We start from the raw sequence: 8368 nt of genomic DNA, 5'->3' as shown, positions 1-8368 counted from the left end.
CTTTCGTTAATGTGTTAAATATAGAAATATGCAAGCAAAAACAATGCGTTCTACTTGAGACTGACTCTTCTGCACTCTCTCACTGCCGGCCAAATCCACTAGACACAGCGTGGCTGAAAAGCAATCGATACGCATTTAAAGTCAGGTATCAATATGAAATATCATATATGACTTTAAAAGTGTGGACAAACGCAATATTACTCATGAAGACTACTCTAAATTGGATATCTACACCTTTAAGAAGAACAGTTTATCTACCGTATTATATCAAGTTATTGTAGATGCAGGTAGTATGTGATTCTTACACTAGCACTTGGTGTCTTAATCAGAGTTCTCCCTCTCTATGTCTAGCTGGACATTTAATATTCAACAATATTATTGATCTGCCTGCATTGACACCATTAAATGAGAACTGAACTGAACTGGACGATGACATCACTGTTTTCTCCAGAGCGGCTTAACATGAAGAGTGATAGTTCAACATGCCAACATGATCAAGTTGTGCACCTGAGACATGAGGAAAGAAAGAGGCACATTAATAAACCACAACAAGCATGTATGGAACAATGTAAACAAATCAATTACAACTCTGATTACTCTGAATTTTAACAAGGCTTTAGGAAGAAAATGTATTGCAGTTAGCATGAAATGGAAATTATGACCATCTATTCTTTCCTTTTGTGGTATATAAAAGTTAAACGGCTTATCAAACAATATTACGTATATTGCAATAGTCTGCACTGATAAATCATTTATAATAAATAAACTTCAAATGAGCAGTACCTCATCCTCATTGTTGACTTTTTGTTAGGTCAGGTTGGTAACTGTGATCTCATTGTTGGAGATCTTCCTGATCTCATGCTCAGGTTTCTTGTCTGGTTTTCCCTTGTAGAGAAGATCTTGATGTGTCTCTTTGTAGATCTCAACAAAGCTAGCGATGAAGGTGTACTAAAAATACAAACCCAGGAAAAGTCCAATAATAAACAAAACCATGATGAGGGAAAAACCATTAACACTCAGTGGATGCCCTGAAAAGATATATCAAAACATATTTAACCTCTTTTGGACAACAGAGAGTTTCGACATGAAATTCGATGTAGCCCTTACCTGCCACTCTTGCTCTCGGAGTGCTTTTGCAGTCGTGGGCCGGCAGCTGGATGTGCAGAATATCAGACTGTTTGCCAGTCAGCAGTGGGCAGACCCTACAAAAGACTCTGATATTGCCCTAAACCAAGCCAACAACAGAATGCATTCCGGTCATGTATGGTTAGGATCCATCACTTTATGTCACACAAAATGAATACAGTTTTATTTTTATTTTTTTCCAAAAAATGCACATAGGTCTTCATCACAGCTTACCTTGAGCTCTTGAATGGTGTTGTGAAGTTTCCATCACTCCACTTCTCCAAGGTGGAGCTTTTCTCATTGGCAGGCCACTGTTTCCTCATGGTTCCTGACCAGTTCTTGGCAACAAAACACAAGGATATTTACAGTTTAATAATATTAGGTCCCTAGAGATAGTTAATACCAGGTGTAAATGGGCTGTGTAGATTTGTGGAACTCAGACACCAAATGATCCCTGAGTCCTTCCAAAACCTTATGCTCCTCAGTTAGCTTGTTGAGGTCATCTTTCATGATAGCTAGCTCCTCTTCACAATCCCTTCAACATAATCTGGAATATAATCAGACAAATAAATGAAGGACCACCAGGTTCTCATTTGTTATCTTTAACACACTTCCTGAGATGCTTTTTGAGACCATTAAAAATGGTCGAAACCTCTTCGATTTCAGCCTAAAGCTTTTGGGCTTTGGTTGTGGACTCTTTGAGACACTTGTTTTCTTGATTTACAGATTTTACTTTGTTCTGGTAGTTCTGGACTTTAGCCTCCATATCACTGACTTCAGGTCATATCCTGGCCTTCTTGACACACATGAACCTGTAGTTGCTGAAAGTGAGTAGTCTATTGTATTATGTTAAAGTTTTGTAAATTCCAATATATTTACAAATGGAAAAATTGGAAAATATTTCAACCCATATACACATATATTTTTTACCTTTATCAACTGCTGCAAATGGTCTTCTCTGGTCACCTTGATGGAAAGACAATGTGGATGTTAAGTTGACATATTCCAACTTCTGATATTTATTTATTAAGTTTATTGATATTTAAAAATGGAATGCATACACATACAGATAAACGTTGACTTTTGTGCCAATGACCTGGTTTTAGTAGTGTTAAGCAAGTTCTTTTTGTGTGTTTTCGTGCTTATGAAAGTCGCCATGAAATGGAAGTTGTCTTTTCCTCCCTATTGTGACGTAGATCTAAGTGAAATGGCTTCTCGAACAAGAAAAATTTACTTGATTTGTTCCATGGGGAATTGATTGGATTGTTGTTGTTTGCTATTGCTGTGATCTCATGTGAGTGACAGGTTGTCTCACCCTTGCGCCAGAAAACACGTCATCAGAAAATATGTCATTGCAAAATAATTGGGAAGTAATTTTGAATAAAGATTAGAAGGGCACATGGATTTAAAATAAGAAGAATTTATATTAAATACTGCAATATTCCATTTTTTTATAAGTAAATTTTTATTTCATGCTGACTTTAAAGCATGCCCCCAAAAGCTACATGTTTTGCAAAACCTCTTGACTGGGCAAAGGCCACTGTTGCAGCTCCAGATGGCTGAAGAGGTTTGCATTGGCTGAAATAAGGGACAACATTTACATTTATGCATTTGGCAGACGCTTTTATCCAAAGCGACTTACATTGCATTATCCTATACATTTATACATAGGCATGTGCAATCCCCTGGGATCGAACCCACAACCTTGCGTTGTTAACGCAATGCTCTTACCACTGAGCTACAGGAAGACACTATTTTGCTATTTTAGCCTAATGGACCCCAAAAGCTAAAATGATACATTTTAAAATGGCTTTGACTGCCACAGGCCGTCTCGGGGGTGCAACACTACCACCTTGCGCAACTTCTTCTGCAGAAAAACAAATTTGTTTTTCATTAAATATATTTTGAGAATGTGTGTTAAAGCATATGAAATTTGCAAAAAATGAATAAAAAAATAAAATAAAAAGAGAACGACATGAACAGTTTTTCAAAGGTGACAGCAGAGCCATTTCAGAGACTCCACAACAAAGGAGTTGTAAGTTTAAGAATGTACTCCATCTTTTAAATTGAACCACAATGACATGTTAACTTGGGCTCCATACGCATGCATGCAAGTTGATTTTAAATTGATGAGCCTGTATCTCCCAACGGATTTCAATGTTTATAATCTTACCTCTTTGTTCATGGATCTTTCTCAGTTCTTCTAGAAAATAAATAAATACATTTCAGTAAAATAAAGTTAATCTATAGGTACATTTGTCAATCAAGATTCAAATCAACAAACTACAAATTACTTATAAATAGTCAACATCATTCGCACAACTTTAATAATTTTGTAATAGTAATCCTTTAATTGAAAATTTGATTTTGTTTAAAAGAAACATTGATGATTGTTTTGTTACATAGGCCTAAGCTCTGTTAGTGATTCGGAATTGTTGCCTTATATATGAATTGCAACATATATACATTTATTGGATGCAAACATTTCTGTCATTTATGGTCAACTTGTCTCTTCTTTGTATAGAAACGAAACAGCTTAAAATAGTATTTTACATGCGAAGAGTGCTTGAAATGTCTTTGACTGTAAGGTAAGCCACATTTCAGATCATGAGACTTTATCGTATCTGCTCCAATAAGGAAGATGTTGATGTTAAAGCCCAGAGTTTACACAGATTCACAGGGATATTCAACCAAGTGGTTAGACACTGCATTAAATATAATTTGGTCTTTGTCAGGTAACACCAATTTGATCTCCAAAAATAAGAAGTTCTCTTGTGTTTTTAAATCTACATCCAGTCCCTTGAGTTCAGAAATGGAAAAGGTAGCCTAATCAACATCCACTGGCATATCATGCAAAGTGATAGAGAGTTGGATCAGTAAACAAACCTGACAATTCACAGTGTCTACTCTAGGAATCCAAACTTAAGGGATAAATTGGTGCATGCAGATACCTTCATCTCCACTAGGACCCTCACAGATGCCCAGGGAAACTTTATGTGTAAAGATTTTACTTCATGTTTTTATTATTTAAAATGCAAATCTTTCACACATCCACTTTCTGGCAAAACCTACAAAATTAAACAATTGATTACTAGTAAAACTATAAAATTATAGTAAACACACGATATACATAATTATGTGTCCTTGCCCTTAACTGTATATGTTGGTAAAAATGTAACATGCATTGTGCACTAGAATTATAGAACACAAGTGCCATTAGGAAACAAGATTAAACTTCTCCAATTTCTTGACATGCTGAGTCTGCAAAATATTCTCTTTCTGATTTCAAGTTCATGGACAATGAGCCACCAGCAGACCCACCTTCTGGATGGCACATAAGTCTAGTTTAGGTAAAAGGGAGCAGAGCCAGTGGTTCTGTAGGCAAGCATCAGTGCCTTGAATTTGATGCGAGCTGCAATTGGCAACCAGTGCAATTTTGTGAGGAGAGGTGTGACGTGTGCTCTCTTCGGCTCATTAAAGACCACTCTAGCTGCAGCATTCTGGATCAGTTGCAGAGGTTTGACAGTGCATGCTGGAAGGCCTGCCAAGAGAGCATTACAGTAGTCCAGTCTGAATAGAACAAGCGTTTGGACAAGGAGTTGTGCAGCATGCTCCTATAGGAAGTGCCTGATGCTCCTAATGTTGTATAAGACAAATCTGCAGGACCGGGCAGTTCTAGCAATGTGGTCTGTGAAATTCAATTGATCATCAATCACAACTCCAAGGTTCCTGAATGACCTTGATGGAGTTCTGGATGACGAACCAAGCTGAATGGAGAAGTTGTGGTGAAGTGTTGGGTTGGCCACAACACTTGAACCACAATCAGCTGTCTTCGCAAGGTTTAGTTGAAGGTGGTGGTCCTTCATCCAGCAAGAAATGTCTGTCAGGCAGGCTGAGATGCGAGCAGCTATCGTTGGATCCTCTGGTTGGAATGAGAGGTAGAGTTGTGTCGTCAGCATAACGGTAATAGGAAAAAACATGTTTCTGAATGACAGATCCTAGTGATGTCATGTAGATGGAGAAGAGAAGTGGTCCAAGCACTGAGCCCTGAGGCACCCCAGTTAATAGATGTTGTAACTTAGACACCTCACCCCTCCACAACACTCTAAAGGACCTACCTGAAAGGTAAGACTTGAACCATTTGAAAATGTAATAATCAAATGTAAAATAACACTGCATAGTCTTCACTGTATAAATTAAATATAGATGATTCCTTATAAAAGTTGCAAAAGTTATTAAGTAAAAAGCAGAGTTATTTGCAGTAAGTCTATTGTTTAACATTAAAAACAGGCAGCAGCAGGAATACTAGGCTGCTATCACTTTAAGATATAATGCACGGATCTAATATACTGATACTGTACACATACGTTTTCTCTCTCGACTGTTTACGTATACTTAAGACATGACCAACTGTTTACTAGGATACTCACCAAGAAAGGCATTTTGACATAATTTTGTGTGAAATTGTCCGTTCAAGCGCAAGAAGACGTGAAAGGGAGCTCAGTTCAGTATTCACATCAGCCGTGGCTCATCTGTATGGGCAAAATATTCATCCAAAACATAGACCTATATAAGCTGAATACATTTTTCGGAAATTTTAGACTATTTAAAGTCACAGAGAGGGCAGGATATATTAAATTTAACGTATGGCTTCGGCAGGCATGTCTAATGATATGAAGTAGAACAGCGTATGCCTGAGCCCTCCCTGGCTCTACAGCCCCCAACAATTTTCTAATGTAAATCTGTGATGAAAAATGGAACTGCAGTGCTCTCTAATTGGGGCAGATTTCAGACTGCCACACTTATTTTCATGTTAGCTTGAGTAAACCTCACTCCAGGCCAAGGCGATATCAATCAGCTTCAGCTATGTGTCTGCATCAGGTCAGTAACTAGCTGTCTGTTCTTCCTATGTGGAGAAGCATATCAGATTAATGAAAGTGTATATCCTTTAGTTTAAACATGCTCATGTGAATACTCTTAATAAAGTAGTTCTGTTGGGTTTTATGTTTGTTCTGAGAATAGAAATGACATTATTTTCCTGACTGGAATTTCCTCCACAACTTAATATTTTAAAACACAGAGGCTACATTAATTCTATGTGTGTGTACTTAAAGCCTTTTAGTCAACATTAGAGCGCCACCCTCAGGCTTAATAATGCAATGTTCTGCGTGTGTTCAGCGAATATAAATAGAATAGAATATAACGCTTAGAATTTTTTTTTATCATAAACTAGTGCTAAGACCCAGAATCTGCCCTACCTAAATTTGATTTACTACACATGAAACTACTGATTCATGTGCTGGCAGACGGCTTTCTAGACACGTGCTTCAGATGTGCAGTTTGGTGCATTTTTTTTTAGGTGCATACCTTCACTTCCTGTGCTGGAGTGTGAAGTGATTTCAAATGCGTCATTTCCAGGGGGCCAATGTTTCGGAAAAAATTTAAGCTTCTCCGGGCGCCGCCATTGATTGATTAAGCAGACCATCACCTGCTGTTAGCATTCCATTGACTCCCATTCATTTTGGCATCACTTTGACAGCGAATAACTTTACATCTGAGGTGTTTAAAGACTCCATTTGTCCATTATTTATTTCTAAAGAAACACGAAAATGTATAAAAGGCTCCATTACCGTGTATCTTACGTTATGGCCCCGTGGAAGCCGTTTTTGTAAAAATAGGCTAACGATTGCGTCATAACCACGCGACTCTGTCGCACAGTAGAGAAATTACCTTATGGACAGGAGGAGAAGCTCGCGGGCAATCAGGGGGACATGGAGGCAAAATGACAAAATAATTAATCAGAATACTTAGCAAAAGTTTCTCCTTCTCCTAGCTCATGGACACCTCCTACTCACACTCTCCGTCTCTGCAAGTTTCGGAAGGGAATGATTCAGATTTCTCTTGGCACAGCTACTAGAAGACAGACGGGTTGCTCACGTCACAGCTACGTCATCAAGCTCAGTTTGAGTCTGCGCAGTACGCTCAGCCATCAGGAAGTGAGTGCTTCTAATTGACTTCACTTTTCTCCGTTGAATCCAATCAGTTGGATCGCTGTGTCCATTTCTTATACCGTCTATGGATTTCCCCCCCAAACCAGTTCAGCGGAAATCCTGCCCTACTGCCGATTCTAAAGATTTCATGTCAATCACTGTACTGATTGCCTACACCAAACACTGATTCCTAAACCTACCCGTCACTGTAACCATAACAAATGAAATTAGCTGCAGGTTGGGATTTGCGCTGAACTGGTTTAAAAAAATACAATATATATATACATTTTTTTTTTTTATCGAATGAAATCTGTATTATAATCTTAAAGTCTTAAATGAAAATGTACTGCCATGAGGGCGGGACAGCCTGTCAATCACATGAAATTACAGCAATAGTAAACCACAATTATTCAACGATCCAATCAATTGCTGATGGACAAAATCATGTCCTGATCTTTAAGACTATCGCAACTTCCTTTTCATGCTGACTTTATACAAAATGTTATCACATGTATTAAGGACAGCACACTTTTATAACCCAATGCCACAAAGCAAATTGAAATTTGCTACTATGATGACATGCAAGCACACACCCACAAAAACGTTTGTTTTCAATGTCACATTAATTTTACCTCTGTGAAATTGTGTATTAGTGTGAGAAGTGAGATGTGTATTAGAGCAGGTTTGACCTGTTAGTGCAGAGATCATGAGGTGCAGATAAAATGTATTACTTAATCTTCTCTGATGACAGCCACCCTCCATTTACTGACAGTGGAAATAAATGAGTATCATACAACAAGTTGACCCCCAAACATTCATCTGGAACATTCTCTTCATCCCCATTCACCTTGCTTGTTTAGTACTGCTTTCCTCATCTGAGCATTTTCTAAAGCAGGGGTGGGGAACGTCCGGCCCCCGGGCCGTAACCGGCCCGCAAAACAGTTTGATGCGGCCCGCGAGTCAATTCCTCCCCCAAAAAAAAAAAAAAAAAACTTCAGAAACAAAAATCTCAGCAATTACTTTTCCTGTGATAGAAAACACAAAATAGGCAAAGTGGCAAGCAGCACGAGCCCAGGAGCCGTGAGAGCAGGGCGTGGCCAGTAGCGCGAGTGTTAATGAGTCACCTGAGGTCAAGTTCAAACACCGGTTTCAGGTTTCTCACGGATGAACTACGGGGGCGAGCGCGCCGCACCGGTTTCAAAAAAAAATAACGCAGTCGGCACCGCCGCACAGTCTTCTGTCAGACCAGATGT

Source organism: Leuciscus leuciscus (assembly GCF_965113295.1).
Source record: "Leuciscus leuciscus genome assembly, chromosome: 21".
In the NCBI taxonomy this organism is placed as follows: domain Eukaryota; kingdom Metazoa; phylum Chordata; class Actinopteri; order Cypriniformes; family Leuciscidae; genus Leuciscus; species Leuciscus leuciscus.
Note: the sequence above shows the minus strand (reverse complement) of the source record.